The sequence below is a fragment of the Eublepharis macularius genome, chromosome 10, assembly GCF_028583425.1.
Source record: "Eublepharis macularius isolate TG4126 chromosome 10, MPM_Emac_v1.0, whole genome shotgun sequence".
Taxonomy (NCBI): domain Eukaryota; kingdom Metazoa; phylum Chordata; class Lepidosauria; order Squamata; family Eublepharidae; genus Eublepharis; species Eublepharis macularius.
In genome coordinates this window covers 5907498-5933691 of record NC_072799.1, presented here as the reverse complement: position 1 = coordinate 5933691, position 26194 = coordinate 5907498, and the positions used below count along the sequence as shown (strand labels likewise).

The window sequence follows — 26194 nt, the reverse complement described above, 5'->3', positions numbered from 1 at the left end:
TGGAACGGCAAGTGAACAGACTCACGTGTATCCCTCCCTGTTCACTTGCGCTCCACCTGATCACCAAGTGGAGCGCAAGTGAACAGGGAGGAATACACATGAGTAGACATGGGCACGAACCAGAAAAATTTAATGAACCAGCGGTTTGTGGTTCGGTGACAACGACTAACCCGAACCAGTGAACAGCAATGAACTTTTCCCGTTGCCGAACCGGTTCGAGGTTTGTGGGCATCAGAACGGCCCCCGTTGGAATTAGAGAGCCCATATTCCCAGGGAGTGTTTAACAAGCTCTCCTCCAGCCATTACCCAAGTTTGGTCAAGAGTGCAATAGGGATCCAAGCTCCAATTAACCTCTCTCTGTCTCTCTCCCCAAAGGCTAGCAAGTAGCAAGCAACAGCTCTGTCCCACTCCACTGCTCGCTCAAAGTGAAACCCAGCCTGGGAGCCCACTGCTTTTTATAAGCTGAGGTCCTATTGAGCAACACAGGAGGTCTGTGGTTGGCCGTCAGAGCTGCCTATCAGGGTTTGCAGGGATGAGATTGGAGTGCCCGTGGCTACAGAACACCCCCTCCTCCCTCCCTCCCCCAGGGGGCTTCTCCCAGGTTGTAACCACTTTGCAGCTCCATGGTTGGAAGGAAGACCTGCCGATCAAGGTAAGCTGGGCTTCGATTCGGGTTTCCAGGGCGACAGAAGGAGTGCAGACAGAGTTCAGGCATTCCCTCGGCTCCGTTTCCAAGGGAATTGATTGCTGGCGCCTGACTGTCTGGCTTCACAAACCGCGGAACAACGCACTGAACCACACCTCTAACGAATGCTGGTTCGTTGGCCATGGACGCTCACGAACCGCCGGATCGCGAATGGAAGATTGGGCAGTTCGTGGGGTTTTTTGGTTCGTAATGCGGTTCATGCCCATGTCTACACGTGAGTCTGTTCACTTGCCGTTCCAAGTGTCATTCGTCACTTGTAGCTTGGCCCTGAGTTGCATTACCTTCTATGGAGGCACTGAAATTCTCTCACCCGGTTGTGCGAAGGAGGGAGAAGTGTTCTCGCTGGGAACCTGTAAAGGAAAGGGCGGGACGGAAATGCCTGCCAGCCATGCAGAGAGAACTGGCAGTAGCTAAACCTCCGCCTGCTCTCTAGCTAACAATAGCCTGGCACCTTCCCCAGACGCTACGAGGGTTGGATCACCAGCTGTTACTTCTGATAAAGGCACCTTCTGACCTGGGAAGACTTGCTAAGGAGATGCAGGTGCTTTTTAAGTAGAGAATATGCATGGAAAACTGAGACTGGGAAGGAGGGGTGGCTTCACGGACAGGAGTGCATCGCAGAAAGCCAAATGTTAAATGTTGCAAACCAGAGAATTCCAGTTTTGCTATTAGAACAAGCAAGAGGAAAGTGACAGGTGCGTGTTGGCAGAAGAGGTTATGCTTCCTGTTTGGGACACGATCCAGCAGAACGCTCAACTGATCTCACATGGACGAGCTTGGTATCCCCAAAGCTCCACCAAGTTTAGCTAGACTTTGGAGCCGGCCATTATTGGTGGCTGCCACGAACCCCACCCCCCACCCCCAAATCTGGCAGCAACATGTGAAGAACTTGAAGGAGGGGGCTTTCGTGTCTTATTTCGTGCATGGCTTTGGAGACAAGCGGAGGGAGAAAGAATTTGAGAAATTCTGGCTGCTTCTGTCCTGCTCTGTCTTGACCTGAATGGCCAAGCAAGCCCAATCTTGTCCGATCGTGGGAGCTAAGCAGGGTCGGCCTTGGTCAGTTATTGGGTGGGAGACTTCCAACGAAGACCAGGATTGCAGAGACAGGCAATGGCCAACCACGTCTGAATGTCTCTTGCCCTGAAAACCCCACCAGGGGTCACCAGAAGTCAGCTATGACTGGACAGCACTTTGTTCTTCCTCTTCCATTCTGTTCCAAAAAATGGGGCTGAGAGCAGAACCACAAGTGACAAAAGGCACAGATTGGACACTTGTCTGCTTCCCTCAAGTTTTGATGGGAAATGCAGGCATCCTGATCTTGCAGCTTGGCTCTCCGACTGCTGTCCAACGAACTTCTCAACTGTCACTCGTCCAACATTCCGCCAAGCTGCCTACATTTCCCATCACAACTTGAGGGAAGCTGACAAGTGTCCAACCTGTGCCTTTTGTCACTTGTGGTTCTGCTCCGAGTGAAACAGAGGTGATTCTGGTTCTCCTCTCTGTGCGCATCAAAGTTGTTGGAGAGATGACTATCGGGAGCTGCCTTGTGCTACTCAACCAGGCCATTGGCCCATCAAGTTTAGCACTGTCTATTCTGGCTGGCAGCTGTTCTCCAAGGGGCCAGGTAAAGGTCTTTTGGACACCTACTACCTGATCCTTCTAACTGGCAATGCTGGGAATTGAATTTGAGGCATTCATGCATGCCAAGCAGATGTTCAACTATTGGGGTGGCCGGGACTCCCGCCAGCGCTTCCTGCTGCTGGTCAGCTGTGCAGGGGGGGGAATGGGGTGGGCGTTCACCATCATGCCGATACCATTATGGCACCTGGATGTGACATCATCACATTGGGAGATGCTCTAGAGTCTGGAGCAGTACTCTAGAGTTTGGGGCAAATGCTAGAGGAGGACTGGCCCTCCGTGATGACATCACTTCTGGCAATGTTATGATGTCATCAGCGACGACCTCCTCCTCAAGGTGAGTTTCCTGCTGGTTGCTAGCCTCAGGTTGGTGGCTGGTGGTAACTGAGCCATGGCTTAGTTACCAGGGCTCCTAGATAGTTTCTTACTCTTGGAATGAATCTAGGGTTGCCATCCTCCAGGTGGTGGCTGGAGATTACAAGTGGAATTACATTCCGGAATTACAACTGATCTCCAGGCCACAGAGATCAGTTCCCCTGGAGAAAATGGCTGCTTTGCAGGGAGGACTCTATGGTACTATACCCCACTGAGGTCCCTCCCCTCCCCAAATCCTGCTCTTCCCAGGCTCCACCCCCCAAATCTTCAGGAATGTCCCACCCTGGAGCTCTTGCTCCTTTCAGGATGTGTGTGCGTGCAAATAAAGACAAGAGGCATCTCTATGTATGAGCACTAGCAGTGCTCACACGTAGCAAGCCCCCCCCCCCCCGCCAAAGCAGATATGCAGAATTGTGACCCAGTAAACGGGGTTTCACGATTCACGGGCTGAAGACCACTTGTCTAAGGAACAGTTGAACTTTTTTTAAAGGAGGGGGGATCATTTAAACGTTAGATTATCCAGTTAAAGTGACAACACAAAACTTTGGAAATTTAACAGTTTTATCTTACTATAATGAGTTGTATCTTTTACCATTATTACTGAATATGTATGCTATCACAGGGTAAGGAAAGCGGTGGTAAAATATTGGAGTCCTTTAAAAACAGTGAAATAATTGAGAATTGCACCAACATTTCCTAACTATTGGAAACCACATTCTAATTCTTAAGCATGCATCGAAGACAACAGAATTTACCTGCAAGTTTTAAGATTCCTCCATTGCCGTAACAACCACCACCACCACCACGCTTATATACCACTCTTCTAGACCAATTAATGCCCATTCAGAGCAATGAACGAAGTCAGTGTTATTATTATCCCTACAATACAGTTGGGAGTGGCTTACTCAACTGTAAGGGCTAGAATCTTGCTTGGTTTTTTAAAAAGCAACAAACAATTTGATTCTTCGTTCTGCGGCACAATTATTAAATTCTGAGCTAGAGACCACATTTTCACCACCATGAACGTAATCTCTAGCTCAGAATTTAATAATCAAACTGCAGAAAGAATCAAATTCTTCATTGGTTAAAAAAAAAAATTGCAAGCCCAGAAGGCTGTCGTCTCCTCGTTTTTGTCAAGAGACAGAGTCCTCAGTCTTTATTACGAACCCCATCCGGTATGCGTTTGTTATGTTTGGCAGAGCCCAAGCTGGATTTAGCCTACAAAACTTAAACTAATCCAACAGTCAATATTTAACCAGCTCCTCCCATGCTGCTCCAAAAAGCATTTGGCTTCCTCAGCTAAAAAACACGTATTAAGCGATTTTGTGCAACTACGAAAGGAAGACAGAGAGAACTTTTCCATCATCGATTGGTTTCAGTTTCCGGGGAGCTGAGTCCGAGTTGTTTGTTTTTCTAATTCTCTCCCCCCCCCCATGCATTCAAAAAAGACTGAAAAGAATCCTTTTGTTTCGGTAGGATTAGAAGTAACGCTGGCCTCCTTTGCAAATCCTCATTTTGAAAAGGTCTACATATTCTATTTCAGCTAGCTAATTCTATAATGAGAAAGATGTCCGTAACCCCAATGTTCCCAAACCAGAAAGAGCTCTGGTTAGCATACATGGTCCACTGCTACATTTTGGCCTCACAACTAGAGTGGCCAGATGGTATCAGAAAAAATACTGGATGCAATCCCTCCCCCCGCCCCATTCACTGGAGTAAAGACATTTATATGTCTGATATTTTAATTCCATTTCCCCTGGACCATTCAAGAAAATACTGGACTATTTGAGTGAAAACGAGACACCTAGTAACTCTACTCACAACAGCTTTGCAAGGGAGGTTAGGCTAAGAAAAAAGGGCTGGGGCAAAGTCACCCAGTTATCTTCTTAAGTGGGGATTTAAATCTGGACCCTGTTCTGAAACTATAACCACTACACAACATTGTCTTGAACTACCACTTGCGCTACTCTCTAAGCTCCTAGTTGGGTGGAAATGTACCTCTCTTTTATGACATTATCAATCATCTGCAGCTATAGAGAATCCATCTTGACCAGATTTTAAAAACATGCCTGCACACGTGACCCTCACCCTAATCTCTAGAGTTGCCAACCTCCGGGTTATGGCTGGACACCTCCCAGAATTACATCTGATCTCCAGGCCCCAGAGAACCTGAAGAAAATGGTTGCTTTGAAGGGTGAACTCTATGACATTATATCCCACTGAGGTCCCGACCCTCCCCAAACCCCACCCTCCTCAAGCCCCACTCCCAAATCTCCAGGAATTTCCCAACCTGGAGTTGGCAATCCTATACTTTATAATCAGACAAACAGAAACAGAGATCCTGAACGACAATCAGGCTGCATTCAGATGTCACGTAAGGGGAACGGTGCACAACCCCCACCTTGCCTGACTTCCCGATAATTCGCTGTGAGGTTTGAGAGAGATCTGTAACCCACTAGCAACCTCCTTCCCCTTGAACTTTGGAGGATAACTCTTAACATTTGCAGCGCAAGTTGCTAAAAGACACACCCAAGAGGGAAAAACAGAGAGAGTGATTTAGCAGGGACAATAAAACAGGGCCTGTCCCTGGCATATGGGGACAATTGGGGCAGATGTTTCTAAAGAGTTTCACATATAGAAAACCTTGCAACATCCAGGTAAGAAAAGTCGGTAATATTATTATTCTCATATTGCTATAGAGGGGGGGCTGTTTAATCTAAGACAGATCTGCTTGCCTAAAGCGCTCCGAGTTCCAGCGATTTGGTTTTGCTAGGCTTATTGTTAGGTCTGCACGCTTTAAATGGATACATCAATCACACTTTTAATTGATGAATTGTAAAGGGTTAGGTTTTTTTTTTATTAGCACCTTGCCAGAGCACTTTTTTCCCGGTCATTTGAGAGGAACGACAACAAAAAAGAGCGGGGGGGGGGGGAAGAGAAAAATACAAAAGGGGAACCAACAGTGCAATCCTAAACAGAGTTACACCAGTCTGAGCCCATTAATTTCAATGTGCTTAGACCGGTGTAACTCTTCTTAGGATTGCTCTGCAAAGAGGCTGGAACCAAAAAAAAAAAAGGGAATTAAATATAACTCCAAACGTGATACAAATGAATAAAACACTGGTATATAATTTAGTTCAACAAACGAAAGTGCAAAAATATGATTGAGATCGTTTGAGAATCTGGAATGAACAAACGGGTCTTTCCTTCAACAACAAACAATTGCTATGGTTGACATAATTGTTGGTTATTTGATAAGGTTCCTTCAATTTTTTTTTGGAAAAAGTATGTGTTTAATATCTGTTTAAATTCCATGTCATCAATGAATGATAAATCATCTAAAGAGATTCGTAAATTTTCAAATAAAAGTTAAAATAAAATAAAATAAAGAGATTCATAACATTCCACTTGGGCGAGACAAAGTTCTTGGTGAACGAAAGGAGAGCCGAGGCAAAAACTGAATGCGAAGAAAGAACAGAAAATGGTGCAAAAGGAAGAATTCTTTAATAGTAAGTAACCCCTACGCGTTTCACATCAGCTTCATCAGGGGAATTCTGAAGGTCAGTAAAGTTTTACAATTTTAACTTTCAAGGAGTCTAAATAAAACATCTTCTGTGAATGTAAGATATGGAATGTATGTTAATGTTGGTGTAGGTTTGTAGACACTAAAAATGTATTGAATCGCACTTTGCACATGCTCTGTGTAATTGTCCTGCTATTTTATAGTATGTTTCATCATTTTTAACATGTTGTATTAATTGTTTTATTGAAAGATCCCCTGACAAAGCTGATGTGAAACGCATAGGGGTTACTTACGACTAAAGAGTTCTTCTTTTTGCACCATCTGCAGTTCCTTCTTCGTTTTACCTTGGTGTGGCCCCCTACTTTTTCAAAAATGGAATATGGCCAAGGCGATCCGTAGCCATCAAGGCACAAGGCTCGACATCAGCAAGGGTGCTTTCGTAGGAGTCATGAGATGCCTACCTGATTGGCTCTGGCGTATTGTTGCAAAGAGGCATCCCGGTTGGAGTCCACACAGTTCCTTCCTTGGGGCCGGAGGCACACATGTACCGCCGCCCAGGGATCATTTCGTAGAAAAAGAGCTGGAGGAACTCATTAGCACATGCCACACCCCTTGACATCACCAAAAGTGTGTCTAGCATAACTGATTTGCATATGCTACACCCCCTGACATCACCTATCCTAGGTGTTTCGGACTCAATCCTGGCCATTCAGGGCTGAAATTGGGCCCAAAATGGCAAAAAGGGGCTGAAAATGGCCAAAAAGGGGCCCAAAATGGTCAGGATCAGGCCGCTGCTGAGTGGGAGAGTGATCCGCCACCCGTCAGAGGCCCGATCCTAGGCCGTTTCGGCCCCAATCCAGGCTGAAACGGGCCCAAAATGGCCGAGAGTCAGGTGGGCGGGGCCACCTGACGTGACCTCTTGGGGGAACTGCCGGAACTGCATTCTGGCGTGTTCCCCCTCAAAATGAGCCCTGCCGCCGCCACCAAGAAATCAGAGGCAAACCCAAGCCACCATTTTGGGTTTGACGGTACTGAGCAACAACAAAGGACCTGTCACTGTATGGCAGCTGTGATCACAGCCTGTGCTCTAGGGTTGCCACGTCCCCTTACCTTCCTGGCAAGGAAGGGGAGATCCTGGCACTTACCGTGTGCCTTGTCCATGATCCACGTGTCATGATTTCACTTATGGGAAGTGACGTTATCACACCAGCTACAGGTATGCTCGCGCGCTTTGTGAGGGCCTGTTTGGGGCCAAAATTGGATCCAGCAAAGTGCGGGAGCACGCCTGTGACCGGTGTGATGATGTCATATCACTTCAGGAAGTGATACTGTCGTGCCGCATGAGTTCCTGGGATGCCTGCTGGTAGCGGGCAACCTCCAAGGGGCTTTGCACTTCCTACTAATCGCTGGTGGATTGGCGGTCAATGGGCAAACTCCCGGTGCCCGCCACTGGCAGGCACCTGGGAACCCTACTGCCCTCTCTTCAGGGCTCCCTAGGAAATCTCCGTGGAAGGATTTGGTCTGAACTTCTTTCCTGCCTCTCCTGCCATACAAACGACCATGGGTCAAGATAGTGGCTCCTCTCCCCTCCCCTCCCCTCCCCCTCTGCCTAACAGGCTCATAGCAGTCTGAAGCAAACATTGGCCACTGGTTCCCTCTTTCCCACTGGACAGTCTCTTACTGAGAGCCAAGCTACAAGTGCCGAATGACACTTGAACAGCAAGTGTATTTCTCCCTGTTCACTTGCCCTCCACTCAATCCACTTGCCGTTCAAGTGTAATTCGTCATGTGTAGCTTGGCCCTTACGTGTATTCCTCCCTGTTCACTTGCCGTTCACTTGCTCTCGAGTGCAAGTGAATGGCAAGTGAACAGGGAGGAATACACGTGAGTCTGTTCACTTGCCAGGCAAGTGTCATTTGTCACTTGTAGCTTAGCTCTCAGATTCTTCAAAACCAGGACCTATTTTTAGATGGGTAGCCATGCTGGTCTGCAGTAGAACAGCAGGATTAGAGTCCACTGGCACCTTAGAGACCAACACGATTTTCAGGGTAGGAGCTTTCGAGAGTCAAAGCTCCCTTCTTCAGACACCTAAAGGAGACATCTGAAGAAGGGAGCTCTGACTCTTGAAAGCTCCTATCCTGAAAATCTTGTTGGTCTCTAAGGTGCCACTGGACTCTAATCCTATAAAACTAGGGCCTGTGTCCCAGCACACATTCTGGAGGCTTAAGGATAGGGTTGCCACCTCCGAGTTGGGAAATTCCTGGAGCTCTGGGGGTTGAAACCTGGAGAAAGTGCAGTTTGGGGAGGGGAAAGGACCTTGGCATGGCATAATTCCGTACAGTCCACCCCCCAAAGTAGCCATTTTCTCCGGGTGAACTGATCTCTGTGGCCTGGATCTCCAGCCACTACCTGGAAGCTGGCAACCCTACTTAAGGATGTAAGTTTTGGGTAGAAGGGGCAATGATTTCTGCTCAATTCCCCCTCCCATGGCAGATCCTGCTTTATGCCCTGTGCTGTTCCTAAGGGTCTGCTGACCCCCAGGAAGAGAAATTTGGGGGGGGGGGCTCAGTGGGTCACAGCAGGTAGAGTTGCCAGGTGTCTGGTTTTCTCCCAGGCAGTCCAGTTTTTTGTCAGACTGTCCGGGGGAAACAGAATTAAAAAACTGGACATCTGCATGCTGGAGGAGTGGCCAACTGGCCCGTTCGACCACCTGGCCTGCGGAGCACCAGGGAAGTGGTCGAAGTGACATTATCACATTGGGGCCGAGAGCACATGTGCAAAGGGATAAAGACAGGGCTTTTTTTCTGGGAAAAGAGGTGGTGGAACTCAGTGGGTTGCCAGCACAGGAGGCAACTCTTGGTGGGAGGTGGTGCCCCTGGTACCACATGTGCACGCGCAAAGTGCACGTGTACTCCCAGGGCCAATGACGTCACTTTGGGTCAGATGGAACAAGGGGGAGTTTTTAAAAGTTTAAATCACCTCGGTGAAAATGGTCACGGAGGGCAATCTCAACTCCCCTCTGTCTGGAGATCAGGGGGCGGGGCCACTGGCCATGTGACCATTTTCAAGAGGTTCCGGAACTCCGTTCAGCGTTTCAGCTGAAAAAAAGCCCTGGATAAAGATAAGGTAGATGGCATTCTGGTTTTTTGGGGGGTGGGGGGGTGGGGGAGGCAATCTGTCTACTGTAACAGCAGGAGAGGGGGTAACCCCCTTCCAAAAATATAAGTGCTGCTATTTTTAAAAAAAATATTTTTGTACAATGCTTTTAAATGTTTTCTATGAAATGTTTTAAATGTTTTAATGCTGTTATCTGCCCTGAGCCTGCTTGCGGGGAGGGCGGAATATAAATACGATAAAATAAAATAAAATAAAATAAATAATGTTCTAAAATCTTTGCATCTGCATGGTTTCAGGTGGGTAGCTGTGTTGGTCTGCAGTAGAAGAGCAAGATTCGGGTCCAGTAGCACCAACAAGATTTCCAGGGAATAAGAATTCGAGAGTCAAAGCTCCACTCCGTCAGATACGGATCTGTATGGCTGGCTATAAGCTGTGGAACTGGCACTGTGAGCGTCTCCAAATACCTTTTTAAAAATTCTTTGGCTTGGATTCGAAGCCTTATTTCCGCTTGCACCCTCTCCCTGTGCCGTGGAGGCTGTCCTCTGCTAAGCAGCCCCTTCCTCTTGTGCTAGGCAACTTTCAAGCCCTTTGAAAGTCATTGGTCTTGCTTGAGCAGAAGGCCTAGCACTGGACGAACGCACTTAGAAATGAAGAATTGCCTTCGCAATAGAAAAGAGCATTGCCCAAATGGAAACAAGGCTCACAATTCCAGCCACTGCGGGCAGCAAAGCAATGTTTCTTGCTTCTGTCCTCACCAATGTAATAATAATAATAATAACATTCGATTTATATACCACCCTTCAGGACAACTTAACACCCACCCAGAGCGGTTTACAAAGTATGCCATTATTATCCCTACAACAAAACACCCTGTGAGGTGGGTGGGGCTGAGAGCCGTGACTAGCCCAAGGTCACGCAGCTGGCTTAAAGCAGAGGAGTGGGGAATCAAACCCGGCTGTCCAGACTAGAGTCCTGCCATTCTTAAGTGACTGACCCAAGGTCACCCAGCTGGCTTTCAAGTGGACCAGTGGGGAATCAAACCTGGCTCTCCAGATTAGAGTCCCTCGCTCTTAACCACTACACCAAACTGGCTCTCAGAACTGTAATCTGATGCCAAAGGGTTGTGGGCATTTTTTGGGAGGGGGCACATTATAATTCTTTGCTCTTTTTTTGTATACGGTGATCTGCCTTTCGCTCTTCAAGTCAGATTCCACGTACCTGCAGTGGGAAAGCTTCCAAGGAGGACCATGTGAACCAGCTTGCGCTTTGCCAAACCAGCAAACTATTTGGAAATAAAATTCCATCCAGATAAGAACATGAAGGGAACTCATTTTGGACCTGGCAGGTTAATCATTAATGCCGGCTGAGCAAGAAGCTGTGGGAAACGTTACCCGGGCAATCCCGACACACGGGGACAAGCCTCAATCAGAGCAATTCTTGTGTCAAAGTGGTAACAACCATCAAGGCTGGCATTAGCATACCTTAAGGTGGGCAGTTGTGACGTGCCAGAACCCAGGGCTTCTGGTCAGGCCGACTGGCACAGACAACCCGCCCCCCCCCCACGCCAGTTTTGGTTGCCAGCCTCCAGGTGGTACAAAACAGAGGGAGCCTCCCCGAATCAGAAGCCAAGATATAGAGTGGGAAACCACAAGTCAGAGGGAAAATACAACATACAATACTGAATAAATATAAACATTCATAAATAGATGTAAATTGCAAAGTGAAAAAGTGCTATTCTGTATAATAAACACGAGTACCATAAATATTCAATAAATACAATCGTAACAATTCAGAAAATATCCACATCACGCAAAATATTTCAGAAAGCAGCAAGTCCCGTGTGCCAACCCAAAGCGAAGATGCTTTGGGTTGAATACCTGCTGAATTCTGCATCTTTACTTTGGAAGCATCTTGTTCAACATACCTAGAATGGATTGAGATAGTACTTTGAGAACTGTGTTTGCATATTTACCGATATGGATTTGTAAGCTGTCGCTTTAACCATCGGCACATGAGACTTGTGGGTTTTCCACTCCATATCTTAGTCTCCAGGTGGTGGCTGGAGATCTCCCAGAATTACAATTCATCTCCAAACGACAGAGATCAGTTCCCTGGGAGAAAATGGCTGCTTTGGAGGGTGGACTCTATTGGCATTATACCATTCTGAGGCCCCTCCTCTCCTCAAACTCCACCCTCTCCAGGCTCCACCCCCCCAAATCTCCAGGAATTTCCCAACTTGGCACTGGCAATTCTACTGCCAGTGCACCAGGCAATGGAAGGGCTAGCAAGAAGAACGATGCACAGGGAGGTGGGGGGCATGGGATGAGATTGGGGAGAGACTCGTGGGGAGCGATGGTGGGTAAATCCCAGAACTGGCCCAGATCAGCAAAATATTTCTTCACTTGCAAATGGAGACGTTGGAAACATGTCGAAATTGCAGGAACTTCTCTTCTCATGCACTGGAGATATGCAATGGCTGCTCTCTTGCGCCTTGAATGAAAAGATCTTGAGTAGCAGAACTGCAAACAAGCCACTGGGGTCAGAGTAGACAATATGCAGCTCAGTGAACCACCGGAACAAGGCAGCCTTGTCTTCTGAAAGCCATTGTGGTGGTGGCTAGACTTTGGGCACGAAGACCAGGGCATCAATTCCTACTCTACCATGAAGCTTGCCGGGTGACTTTGGGCCAGCTGTCCTCTCTCAGCCTAACCCACGTCACAGGGTTGCTTGGAGGCTAAAATGGGGAGGATGAAGCCTTTTGTATGCCATCCTGAACACCTTGGAAGGGCAAGATAAAAATGTAAGTTCACTACAAAGAGATTTCCAGGGTGGCCGGCTCCCTTGGCTGTCCTCTATCTATTTCTAAGAAACTTACAGCATAAACTAAGGAGGTTTGCAGTAAAATGCAAATGATATTCACAGGGAGAGGTGAACGGTGCATCTAAAAATCAGAGGAAAAACCAGCGGCAACAACAACAAAATCAACAGCACTAACAATGTAGCAATGGGGGAAAAAATCATTTGGCAGGACAGGTTAAATACTGTTAAGTTTGGCAGAATAAACAGTTTTCACCTGGCACTGCAAAGACAAACCTATTGGTACCAAGTAAATGTGTCTGGGGAGAGCTTTTCATTGTCAGTGGGCCACCACTGAGAAAGCTCTGCTGCTGGACCGACTAGTTTACATGGCGAAAGCCAGCCCGTCAGTTTATCATTATCATTAAGAGCCAGTATGGTTCAGCGGTTAAGATCGGCAGGACTTTAATCTGGAGAGCCAGGTTTGATTCCCCCTCTTCCACTTGAAGCCAGCTGGGTGCCCTTGGGGCAGTCACTTAAGAGCGGCAGGACTCTAATCTGGAGAGCCGGGTTTGATTCCCCACTCCTCTGCTTGAAGCCAGCTGGGTGACCTTGGATCAGTAAGAACGGCAGGACTCTAATCTGGAGAGCCAGGTTTGATTCCCCACTCCTCCGCTTGAAGCCAGCTGGGTGACCTTGGGTCAGTCACTTAAGAGCAGCAGGACTCTAATCTGGAGAGCCAGGTTTGATTCTCCACTCCTCTGCTTGAAGCTTGGGTGATCTTGGGCCAGCGATAGCTCTTTCAGAGCTCTCTCAGCCCCACCCACCTCAAAGGGTGATTGTCATGAGGACAATAATAACACACTTTGTAAACCTCTCTGAGTGGGTGTTAAGTTGTCCTGAAGGGTAGTATATAAATTGAATGGTATTATTATGTGATTGTTTGTTTATAGTTCACCATTCTCACTCAGATCTAAGGCAGATTACATATGGCAAGTGAATACAATGTAATCAGCCAGGAGATTCACAGAGCAGAAATACAATATGCTCAGCAGTTAGGGCATTCAGTGAAAACAGATACAAGAGGATACAGTAGCCACAAATCTGACGACTAGCTTAAAGCCAAACACGTAGATGAAACCTTTCTGAATTAAAGTGTAAGTAGTCAACATAGCATCTTTAGCATGTCGAACTACCCAGTAGGAATGTATCTACATCAGCGGACAGTACCCAGTAGCCTAGTCGAAAAACCCTGTCCCTTACCAAGGTATAACCATGTGCCAGGCCTCACAATCTTATATACATACAAAAGAGTTTTTGAGAGACAATACACTGTATTCACGGAGGGATGCTGTTAGTCTCTGAAGCTTTTCGAGTCCCACCAATAATTCTGGAGCGTGCTACAGTTGATTTTGAATTTTTCATCCCTGCTGCTTCATCTTGAAAATATCCAGGGTTTTTTTTCAGCTGGAACACAGTGGAATGGAGTTCCGGCACCTCTTGAAAATGGTCACATGGCCGGTGGCCCCGCCCCCTGATCTCCAGACAGAGGGGAGTTTAGAAACTCCCCTCTGTCTGGAGATCAGGGGGCGGGGCCACCGGACATATGACCATTTTCACCTAGGGCGATTCAAACTTTTAAAAACTCCTCCCTTGTTCCAGCTGACCCAAAGCGATGTCATTGTGCGGTCCTGAGTTCCACCACCTCTTTTCCCAGGAAAAAAGCCCTGAAAATATCCATTTCAATTTCACTTCTCACTTGTGTGTCTTGTGTGACTGTAAATCTATATTTTCATGCTATTTTCTTTCCCGGGATCGATCCCCCCTGCAATCTATATGTTTTCCAACATTATTTGTGTGTCAACAAATCCACATTAGACACACCAACGAGGCATTGTGAAGAAGCCCGGCATCACACGGTCGCAAAGCAAACAGATTTTTTAAAAAAACTGCCGAAAGCAGAAAACCAAAAAGATCGAGAAAAGTAAACACGAATGTAAAAAAAAAAATGAAACGGGAAACATTCCCACATCCCTACTGAATAACGTTGGAAGGGACCACTCTATTCAGAATTTCTGAAAGACAGAAGTAGGGTCCTGTCTGTACTTTCTATTCATGAGTGAAATTTTGACTCCAAGGAAAAAGGGATAGCCCTGGAATAGAAACACTCCCAATGAACTCCAAATTCTGGGTGTGGAACCGTATCGAAGCAATCCTAAACAGGTCTACTCAGATGCAAGTCCCATGCTATTCAATAGTGCTTGGTGGTGGAGAGTGCCCTCAAGTCATAGCTGACTTGTGGTGACACCTGGTGGGGTTTTCATGACAAGAGATGAACGGAGGTGGCTTGCCATTTCCTGCCTTTCCAACCCTGGTCTTCCTTGGAGGTCTCCCATCCAATTACTAACCAAGGTCAACCCTGCTTAGCTTCTGAGATCTGATGAGATCAGGCTCACCTGGGCTATCCAAGGCAGGGCATTCAATAATGGATATCAGGCTCACCTGGGCTATCCAGGTCAGGGCATTCAATAACGGAGGTCTTCCTTGGAGGTCTCCCATCCAATTACTAACCAAGACCAGCCCTGGTTAGCTTCTGAGATCTGACGAGATCGGGCTCACCTGGGCTATCCAGGCCAGGGCATTCAATAGTGCTTACTCCCAGGGAAATGTCTTTAGGATTGCCGCCTAAATCAGAAAGGCAAGAGGTAGGACGAGCGGCCCTCAAGCCATTCTGACTTCTACAGGGAAACGAAGGAATCTGCAACATTCCGGCTTCTTCTTCTCGCTTCCCTCCCAATAATGGAGTAATTGTAGGGTTTTCTGTTCTGGAAGACAACATCCCTATTATGGGGGCCGGATCATCCATTTACATTAGTAATCGTGAAACAAAAGAAGACCAACGATGAAAAGACTGACGCCGCTCGGCATGAGCAGCTGGACGACAAAATGCAAAACACACAAACAAACAAGGGGGACAATAACGGCTCAAGTCGTTCCAGCAATGCTCACTGAACACCAAAGAAAGAGGGCAGAATTTGCCAATGGAAATATCAGTTCAAGCTTCTAACATAGCAATCCTAAGCCAATTTGCATGGATCTAGGTCAGCTGAAACCAATGGGTTTTCGAAGGGTACGATTCATCTTTGGATTGCACTGTGATATTATTAATTTGTTTATATTAGTTAGCTACCTATAGCCTGCTTTTCTCTCCAACGGGCACACAAAGCAGTTTACAACACTGGTCTCCCCTCCTCCATTTTATTCGCACAACAACCCTATGAGGTAGGGTTTTTTTTTATAGTCAACCTTTCTCACTGGGACTCAAACTGGATTACACAGAGTAAGTCAATGCAAACTGACAGCCAGTTTGGTGCAGTGGTTAAGAGCAGCAGGACTCTAATATGGAGAGCCAGGTTTGATTCCCACTCTTCCACTTGAAGCCAGTTGGGTGACCTTGGGTCAGTCACTTAAGAGCGGCAGGACTCTAATCTGGAGAGGCAGTTTGATTCCCCACTCCTCCACTTGTAGCCAGCTGGGTGACCTTGGGTCAGTCACAGTTCTCTCAGAGCTCTCTCAGCTCCACCCACCTCACAGGGTGATTCTTATAAATCAAATGTTGTTATTATTAATTAACAGAGGGGGCATCCAATAGACAATGTAATAAGGTTTAGATTGTAGGAATCTGAAATCCTCCAGAAAGATAATCAGAACTGAAGCAAAATGTATAAATAGGACATGTTGAACGATGCAAAAATTACATGATAAGATTGTACTTAAAACAACAGACATAGAACTGTAGACTGGCCCAAGGTCATCCAGTGCCCTTCCCTGGTGGAGCAGGGATTTGAACCCGGGTCTACCAGATTCTCAGCAAACTCTGTTATGCTGTGCTCACAACTGTATTCAGCTTTTCCTCAAAAGGAGACACCCAGGCAATGCTTTTCTGGGAACTTCCATCAAAAAGAAGGGATTGTCCCCAGTTAATCGGAACCAAATGCAAATATTCACAGGTGCCTCCGCAATAAATGAAGCTTGAACGGTTTACAAAACAGCCCGCGTCCCCCAGAGCCATTATGTAATAAACACCACGCAAAATGGTTAGCACACAGGTGCGCTTTAAAACAAGCACAAAAACCATGGGAAGGGAATTTAAAGAGAGAGAGAAAGCATGCACGCTGATGTTTTTAAAAACAAATCAGCATTTTCAACCTGTTAGGACTGACAGGTTGAATGGCCTGGAAATCTCCCGGAATATGGCCTGGAAATCTCCCGGAATTACAACTGATTTCCAGACAACGTGGATAGTTCCCCATGTGGAAATCGCTGCTTTAGAAGGTGGACTCTACGGCATTATGCCCTGATGAGGCCCCTCTCTACCCTGAACCCTGCCCTCCCCAGGATCCACCCCCAAATCTCCAGGAATTTCCTAACCCAGAGTCTGCAACCCTCATCTTAGAGCCCCCTTACTTGGTGCAGTAGCCCCTGCATATACAGTATAAGCATGCAGCAAGATCAAATAAATAAAGGTCCTGGATGCTAGCATTTCAAACATGAAGCTTACCACCAATGGCATGAAAACTCTGCAGGGAGAAAACTAGCCTGTCCAGGAGAAGTATACCAGGCTTGTGCTAGTTTTCTATATGCAGGGAGCTTTCGTGGTGGAAGCTGAGCAGGAATAGTCCAACAAGTGATTCCTCCCTGTGCAGCCTGAAGTGGTTTAGTCCACTTGGTGGAGGGAGAAAGAATTTTTTAAAAAAATCAGCAACAGAGTGCTGTCAGAAGTGACTTCTCACCACTCTAGGAATCACCAAAATCTCTATGGTAAAACCACAGTTTTTGGCAATCCCTAAGAGGACTGATCTCACTTCCATAGTTTTATCATAGAGTTTTCCTCTGGATTTTCCTGGAAGTGACATCACACTGTGTCCAAACACCCCTCTCTCCCACTAGTTGTCAACCCTACACAGGAGGCAGAGCCAGCCACAAAATGTCAGGAAATGAGATTATGATAACTCCAATGGCATCTCCAGTATTTCAGGCAGAAGCTCTGTTTTACAGGGTGCCTTTTAAAATGAACATGTTTAAAAACATTTTCTTGAGCACATACAGCAATGAAGATCCTTGTACTGTGGTGGTAGCTGCTGCTGAAATATTTTTTTTTCTGCACAGCCTATCAGATCTCCAATGCCAATCAAACCCCCTGCTGGGTAAAAGCCCCCCCTGGCCCTGCCCATTTTCTAAAAATATTTGGTTGGTCTAGGAAAGGTATCAGCTGGTGCCATGGCACTCATGGGTGCCACCTTGGGAACCCTTAAACACTCCTACTGGTGGTGGAGAGTGCCCCCAAGTCACAGCTGATTTATGGCGACCCCTAGTGAGGTTTTCATGGCAAAAGGCTAACACAGGTGCTTTGCCATTGCCTGCACTCCTATTGGGTAGACTCTGGGCCAAGCTACAAGTGACAAATGACACAGGTTGGACACTTGTCAGCTTCCCTCAAGTTTTGATGGGAAATGTAGGCATCCTGGTCTTGCAGCTTGGCTTTCCAACTGCTGTCCAATGGACTTTTCAACTGTCACTTGTCCAGCATTCCAAGCTGCCTACATTTCCCATCAAAACTTGAGGGAAGCTGACAAGTGTCCAACCTGTGTCATTCGTCACTTGTAGTTTGGCCCTAAGTCTTGCCTTTCTGCTATGCAGTCCTGGATCTACAAGTCAGGCAGCAATTTGTGGCTCCCTCTTGGTTGGGTTACTCACACAGCATGGATCCAGAGGAGTTAGCCGTGTTAGCCTGTAGTAGCAAAATGGCAAAGAGTCCAGTAGCACTTTTAAGACTAACCAACTTTACTGTAGCATAAGCTTTCGAGAGCCACAGCTCTCTTCGTCAGGTGCCTCGCACAGCATGCAAAATCCAAAAAACGGAACCAGACTAGATCACTGGCCTCATCCAACAGGGCAGCTTTTATGTTCTGAGCTGCTAGGCTCCCTCTCTGCTAGGACATGTGCTCCAGGTGCTTACCCAAGCCCCCACCAGCACCTAACATCTTTACATTAATTATAACCTAGAGCCGCGACAAGGTAATGGCTTGCCTAAGGCCATCGTATCAAGGCCACGACAGACATGGGATTTGAACTGGAGACCATCTGGTTCACAGCTCGGTCCCAAACCTGGATCTTTGTTACTATGTGAGTCAGCAAACAACTTCTCACTCCCCAGTTGTCCTGGCTTGCAAAAAAGGGAAGGGGGGGAGTACTGAAGAATTCTGCCAGAGGCCTTGGAAAAAGAATGCAGGCATCAAACGTTTTCCCGGCACGCACTCGCCTGACCTTGCAGCACCAGAAGAGGTGTTCTGACTCCAGCGAGATTTTTCAGCTCTTCAGGTCACGACCCAGGACTAGATAACCAGAAGGCATAAGAAGTGCTGCCAAGTCAGATTGTATGGGGTTAGGTCCAGGAGTCTTTTTGCTGAGTACTAATTGCTGGAGTCAGGATTTAATGTATATTCCTTCGTTCTATATTCACATCTTACTCTGCATTTTAGAAGTTTTCGACTTTCTGGTGCAGTCCCCTGTAAAGCCAGCCATTTATAACCCTGCTTAGAGACAGCATTTCATAGTGGTTAGTGCATCTAACTAGGATCTAGAAGTCTCGGGTTCAAATCCCTAGGCAGCTCTGAAGTTCACTAGGTGACCTTGGGCCAGTTTCTCAACCTACCTTGCAGGTTTGTTGTGAAACGCAGAAGTGGAAGACCCACATTTGGCACCTCAAGCTGAATAGAAGGGGCAGTGGGGTAAGAAAAAAATGAAAATGTTGCTTACCAGAAGGCCAGCAAGAAACAGAAAATATCTGTCTCACATGTTAGATTTATGGTCCATTGGGATTTTTAAAAAAAATTACTCTCCTTTTCACCATTTTCTCTACAAATGGCTTACAGGGGATGTATATAAACATAGTTAGAAATGGACCAAGTTCTCTTCTTCTGGCTGCTGTTTAACTTTCCCCCCTTTCTGTCTCTAGATAAGGAATCTCTCTTAGTGCTGAACAAAGGCCTTTCTATCTAACCATTCGTGCAAAAAAAATTGAACTATCCCTCACTGAGGTTGCAAGCTGAAAAACGGGGATGTTTTCCTAGAAAATGGAAAACTAGTTACTCGTAAGCCAAGTCGAACTGTGTAAATTTCTTGCATTGTGATGTGCCGAAATCGAGTATATTTGCAAATAGTTGTTCTCCAAGTATGTTGCTAGAGTCCTGCAAGCTTCCATATGCAATCTTAATATGCAACCCAGTTCAAGTTGTCAACCTCCAGGTAGGGCCTGGAGATCTCCCGGGATCCACTTTATCTCCAGACCACAGAGATCAGCTCCCCTGGAGAAAATGGCTACTTCGGAAGATGGACTCTGGCATCTTCTCCCTGCTGTCTTCCCTCTCCCAAATCCACCCACCCCAAGCTCTCTCCCTAGATCTCCAAAAGTTTCCCAACCAAGAGTTGGTAACCTACTGCCAAACTTCCAGATTTCCTCTTCTGCAGGAAACCCAGTTTTGGTATGATGTTTTCTAAAAGAGCGTTCCGGATTTAGAGAAAGCATGGACAGGAAGGTATGAATTTCTGCAGTTTCCTGTCCACATCTGGCCCCGCAGATGCTTTTTAGTATTCTACTATGCCGCTGGTGGAGCTGGAATTGGAAAGGAAACCATGGGGGGGGCTTTTTAAAGTGCTCAGCAGATTAAAGACAGCTTTGTAGGGGAAACGCTCAAAAGTCCAAGGAGAAGAGGTTATGAACGCTCTATCTCTCCCTCTGCTTTCCCCCTTTAAATGGCAACCCTTGGTAGGCGCACTATATTAACTTAAAAGTCATCTGTGGAACTCTACACAATAGATACTTCTGGCCCAAAGTAGCAGTCTTCAGGTGGCCAATTTGGGTTTCAGTCCACCCAACAGAATAAGCATGGAAAACGAGAACAAGAAAGGTCACTACCCAAGAACCTTTTCCAACGTTCCTCCCTGTTCATTGCCTGCTGGAGGACTTCCAAGCCAGCTTGCGAGCCTGATCTCATCAGATCTGGGAAGCTAAGCAGGGTCAGCCTTGGTTAGTAATTGGATGGGAGACCTCCAAGGAAGACCAGGGTTGCAGAGGCAGGCAATGGGAAATCACCTCTGTCAATCTCTTGCCATGAAAACCCCTCCAGGGGTCAGCATAAGTCAGCCATGACTTGATGGCACTCTCCACCACTACCAAGCACACATCAGGAGGAGAGCATGCAGGGATTTGGTTGAGAAAGGCACACCCTTCTGTTCTACCAAAATGTGACCTGTGGAAGTGCTTTCCCATGGCACCACTAGTTTGAGAGGACAGATAAAGCATTCTTCATTCTACTTGTATCTGACTCTCAAAAGCTTATACCCTAGAAAATGTTGTTAGTCTTTAAGGCAGGGCTTTTTTTCAGCAGGAACGCGGTGGAACGGACTTCCAGCACCTCTTAAAAATGGTCACATGACCGGTGGCCCCGCCCCCTGATCTCCAGACAGAGGGGAGTTTAGATTGCCGTCCGCGCCACTCAGGGGGCGGGGCCACTGCCATGTGACCATTTCGCCAAGGGCAATTTAAACTTTAAAAACTCCCCCCTTGTTCCAGCTGACCCAAAGTGACGTCATTGTGCGGTCCTGAGTTCCATCACCTCTTTTCCCAGAAAAAAAGCCCTGCTTTGAGGTGATACTGGACTCAAATCTTGCTCATTCCTCATCCAGTCCATGTTTCAATGTCTGCAGCAGAAAGCCATTCAGTTTGCAAATGTCCTCTTTAAGGACGCCCCATTCCCCTCCGGCACCTCCAAGTTCTTCTGCACTGCAGAAGGGTTACAAATTTGTTATTAAGTTTGTACGAAGAATTTCCAGGGCAGTGCTGGGACTTCCACCTGCAGCCTCACCAAAAGTGGCTGGCGAAAGAAAAATGCTAGTTACTCATTGCTTCCTCCTTCCTCCAAAGAGGAGTGTAGGAGCTGGCGGAGGCCAAGCCAGATTCTAGAAGGTTCTTCAAAGTAGGACCCCCACCCTCCCAAAGAAGAGCATTGTGGCCCCTTAAAGACTAACAAACACATTGTAAGAAGCTTTCGAGGGATGGCCTTGAATCTCATTATGAAATCGTAAGTGTGAGAAGATTAGGTTCATCTCTTTTGTATTTTTCCTGCAAACTGCCCCTCAGAGAAACTCACAAGGTAGACTTGAGCCAATACCCTCCCACAGCCTAACCTACCTCACAGGGCTGTTGTTAGAATAAAGAATATACCTCGCCTTAAATAGTTTGTTGTTCTTTGCGTTGTTCTCTAATTCTGTACTCCTACTCCTATTGCATTGTTCACTGGTTGTCTCACGCTGTCTCACAGCAGTTTTATATTCTGTAATTTCCATTGTCCCAGCCAGTAATGCAGACTATCAATACAATACAATACAATACAATACAATACAATACAATACAATACAATACAATACAATACAATACAATACAATAATATTATATTATATTATATTATATTATATTATATTATATTATATTATATTATATTATATTATATTATATTATATTATATTATATTATATTATATTATATTATATTATATTATATTATGAAAGTGCACCACCCCAAGCCCTTCAGAGGAAATATGTGATAAAAAATGAAATAGATCAATACTGGGAACGAACTGAAACACGAAGCAAAGTTCGTCATGAACCGGGCCGTTTTTCAGTTCGCAAATCGGCAGTTCATTGGAGGGCATTTCTGACAAACTGCGACGAACAATGACCATTTTTAGGCTGGTTTGTTTGGTTCATTTTTCAGTTTGTTACTGGAGACAGCCTGGCGCCAATCAATCAGTCTCCTAGACAATGGGGGGGATGGGCTTTCTGCAGACCTTCTGCTGTCCCGGAAGTGACGTATTCATGAACCATTCGTGAACTGGTCAATTTCATGCCAGTTCGTGGTTCATGAAATGCGACAAACCACGAACCGCAATGAACCACCATTTTTCCAGTTCGTGCCCATCCCTAATCAATACCTAATATTGAAATGGAAAACTCCAATTTACTGAATTTAATTGGGTCCTTGACCCTATGCAAGGAATATGAAAAATGCACACTTCCATCTTCCTGAATATTCCACTGCAATGTAACGATTGGACTGTGGGACTGGGATGTGGAAGACGTGAGTTCAAATTCTCTACTCCTCCAGGAAGCTTGCTCGTTGACCTTCGACTGGCCACGGTCTCAGCTTCACAAACCATGCACGGTTGTTGGGAGGATAAAATGGAGGGGAGAACTTTGCGCACACTTTCCTGAGCTATTTGGAGACAAGGTAAAAATGTACTAAATAAAAAGGAAAAAATAGAAAGGCAGGCTACACAGAGAACGTATTATATATCTTTACTGGATAACAATAATTAATAAACTAATTGACTTTAAATAAGTACGTCGGAGATGTTTGCGTATAAAGAATACTGCCTCTACCTTGGGGAAGCGTTTCCTTGGAGACCAAAAGTCCATATAGGCCCTGCTAGTGGTGGCCATCCACCTCACTTGAGAACAGTGGAGCAGAATAAGGGTCGTCTCTCGGGATGATATCAGAGCATGTGGAGGTACGTATGGGAGTAGCCTTGTCCCCCTGGGCCACATAGAGCCAAGCGACAAGTGACGAATGACACTTGAACGGCAAGTGAACAGACTCCCGTATATTCCTCCCTGTTCACTTGTGCTCCACTTGCACTCCACTTGATCACGTAGCATCATTCGTCACGTGTAGCTTGGCCCATACTGTTGCCAGGAGTCAAACCCAGAAGGTGGGAAGCCATGCTCTTTGAGAATTGGTTCCTCAGCAAATTCTAGTTATCATCAATCCAGCTGCCACATTCTCTGGACCGGAGGAAATTTCTGAACATTTCTCAAACGCAACCCCAGAGAGAGACTATCACAATAATTTAAATAAGCTGGGCCTTCGGAACTCCTAGCAGGCCTTCTAAGCAGTAACGCTTTGCAAAGAAACTCAATTTGGTGCTCAACAAATGTTTTGCCCAATCCCATGTATGTTGTTTACAAAGAGCTAAATCCTGGGAGCAGGGCCGGCTGCAGCGTCGCTGGCACCTGGGGCAGCTTTGTGCGGCGCGTGCCAGACTGTGTGATGACGTCACTGTGTGTGACGTCATCAAGCAGGGCTGCGTGTGCACGCAGGGGGGCCTTCCAGCCCTCCCGTTCAGTTGCTCTGTGGGCCAGGCGCAGCCGGCCGCCCTGGCCGCTGGCTACGCCTGGCCCGCAGAGCAACTGATCGGGAGGCTGCCCACTCAGCTGCCACATGCTGCCACCACCAGCACGCACTCCTAGCTGGGTGGAGCAGGTGTGGGCCAGGCGCGTCAAGGGGCCAAGGTGGTGTGCGGCGGTGTGCATCCTCCCAGCCCTCCGGCTCAGATGCTTCGCACACCACCCCGGCCACCTGCTGTGCCTGGCCCGCAGCTGTGTGCTGGTGGCAGCAGTGGCCGCACAGAGCAACTGGGCGGGAGGGCTGGGAGGCTGCCCGCTCAGTGGCCCCGCGCTGCCGCCGCCAGCACGTGCTCCCGGCCAGGCGCAGCAGCACAGGGCCTTAGTGCCTGAGGCAGCTGCTGGGCTGGCCTCAGTGGGCGGGCTGGCCCCGCCTGAGAGTAATTGGCCACAGGACTGAACCAGTCTTATAAAAAATGAATTTTACAACTATCGGTTCAGGGTGAGTTAGAACTCCAGGTAATAACTCCAAGCTTCTAGGCTGGACCGAGTGTTCCAGCACGTGAAGTTCCCAGCAGAAAATGTTCAAGGTATTTTGTTGCCCTAAGCAAGGTACTCCCATCACTTCCTGGTAGGGTTACCAGCCTCCAGATGGTGGCTGGAGATCTCCCGAAATTACAGCTGATCTCCGGGCCACAGAGATCAGTTCCCCTGAAGAAAATGGCTGCCTTGGAGGATGGATTCTATGGAATTAAACCCAGCTGAGGTCCATCCCCTCCCCAAACCCTCCCTATGTTCCACTCTTCCAAATCTCCAGGAATTTCCCAGCCCAAAGATGGCAACGCCACTTCCTGAACCCATGCAACCACCAACCGGGTCTCAGCCATATGCCTGCAGCAGTGCCAGGCTGCGAGGTGGCATTGGCTCAGAATATGATACCAGTCACGGTGTCCCTCTTGTGCCACCCCAAGCAGGTACTTTAACCAGCCCTGCTCCCCAGTCCAGCTCCCAAAACTCTCCTTCCCTTTCCTTCTTCCATTTCTTTATTGGACGCCTTAGATTGTAATCTCCCGGGGGGCAGGGACCTGTGCAACTCCTCGGGGTGCCAGTACATTCTGACGGGCTGCAGAAAGAAGCCTACGCAGCGACGCCTCACAACGATCCCTGCCGAAAAGCTACGACAATAGCCAAAGTCGACAGAAAAACTTCCAGCCAAGTTACATCAACACTGAGTTGTGCAGCCCAACACAAATCGAAAATGCACCTTTCCCCTGCAGAAGCCCACCAGTCCAAAGTCTCCTTTCGGAACTTGCAAGATCTCGGCTGCCTTAACTTTGGCATCTTTATTCCCCGGGCTGGCTGCTCCCTCGCTGGCTTTATCCACCCTGGGAAGGTCCCACTCAGTTAAAAGGAGTTTCACATTACCTAGCAAGGCTCAGGAAACTTTTCAGCACAACCACACAAACGCATAAAACTCAGATATTTGGGGCATTTACCTCTTGGCACTAGGAGACCCTCCCTCACATGATCGCCAAGGATCTCGGCCCGCGCTTGGCGCTCCGCGCTTCCTTGCCCGCAGAGAATTCTTGAGAAATAATCACGATCCTGCCTGCAGTAAACAATTCCTCACCTGTTGCCTTAGTGCAAGCGCCGAGCTGAACCTTTGTTCTGTCTGATTGGCCGATACCAGGAAGAGCTTTGCTTCCAGGCAGTACAAGTTCCATTAACTCTTTCTTAGGTAGACAGTCGCTTTACCCAGTTGTTTGTTGGAACAGGATGGATAGGGACAGATCCACATTTCGGGAATCCTGGGCAAGATGCCATGCAAGAATCCCCCTCCTGTTAAGTGTGTCTTCATTACCCCTGACCCTCCCTCTTTGAGATGGGTGCTCTTAGGGCTAAAGAGAACGAGAAATCTGTAGCCCTCCAGTCTCTTCCACAGCAGAAACTTGGAGCAGGCAGGCTGGCTTCCCAACCTCCAGGTGACAGCTGAAGATCTCCCAGAATTGCAACTGATCTCCAGGCCACAGAGTCCGTTCCCCTGAAGGCAGTGGCTGCTTTGGAGGGTGGATTCCACGGCATTATACCCCACAGAGGTCTCTTCCCTTCCCAAACCTTGCCCTCTCCAGGTTCCACCCCCCCAAATCTCCAGGAATTTCCCAACCTAGAGCTAGCAACCCTAGGGCCAATCCTCTGTATCCTGAGGGAGGGGGCAAGGCCCCTTCCCCCCCTGCACATCTTTTAAGCCTGGCTGGCAGGGATGGAGCTTAAAGGAGTGTCACCGAGTCACGCTCCACTCCCGCTTCTTTGGAGCTTTGCTGCAGTCCCAGAGAACAAGCTTTCCCGTTGGGCTGCATTAGTGATTTACATATTTTATTTATAGTCTGCCTTTCTCGCTGAGGCTCAAGCTGTATTACAGGATTTAAAACAGTGCCATCATATAGCACAGGACAACCAGCGAGGGGAGGAGAGAAATGTCTCCCTGGCACCCTAAACACGGCTATGGCACTATTAAAGTCCCAAAGGTACTCCCTACGTGCCCAGTGCCTGGACCTTCCCCAGTGTTTCACATCACACCGTGGTGGGTTTTTACCCCATATGGGGAAGGATGGCATCAGCTCTCCTTCCCAGCTTTCCTCTCTCTTCAGTGCCCTCAAGTCATAGCTGACTTACGGTGACCCCTGGTGGCATTTTCAAGGCAAGAAGTGATTTGCCATCGCCTGTCTCTGTAAAGCAACCCTGGTCTTTGTTGGAGGTCTCCCATCCAGTTATTAACCACGGATGACCCTGCTTAGCTT

At 47.4% G+C, this 26194-nt stretch overlaps 1 protein-coding gene across 2 annotated transcripts in view; it reads right to left on the bottom strand.

Annotated features, from left to right (window-relative positions):
• The window catches only part of LZTS3 (leucine zipper tumor suppressor family member 3), a 49782-nt gene extending 24810 nt beyond the window's left edge, over positions 1 to 24972 (bottom strand). The window contains exon 1 of one of the 2 annotated variants that reach the window (XM_054990717.1): positions 24893 to 24972. The gene's annotated coding sequence lies outside the window, so the exon portion shown is untranslated. The remainder of the gene's footprint in view (positions 1 to 24892) is intronic. The other variant, XM_054990716.1, reaches the window with a different exon arrangement.
• Between the last annotated feature and the right edge of the window lie 1222 nt (positions 24973 to 26194).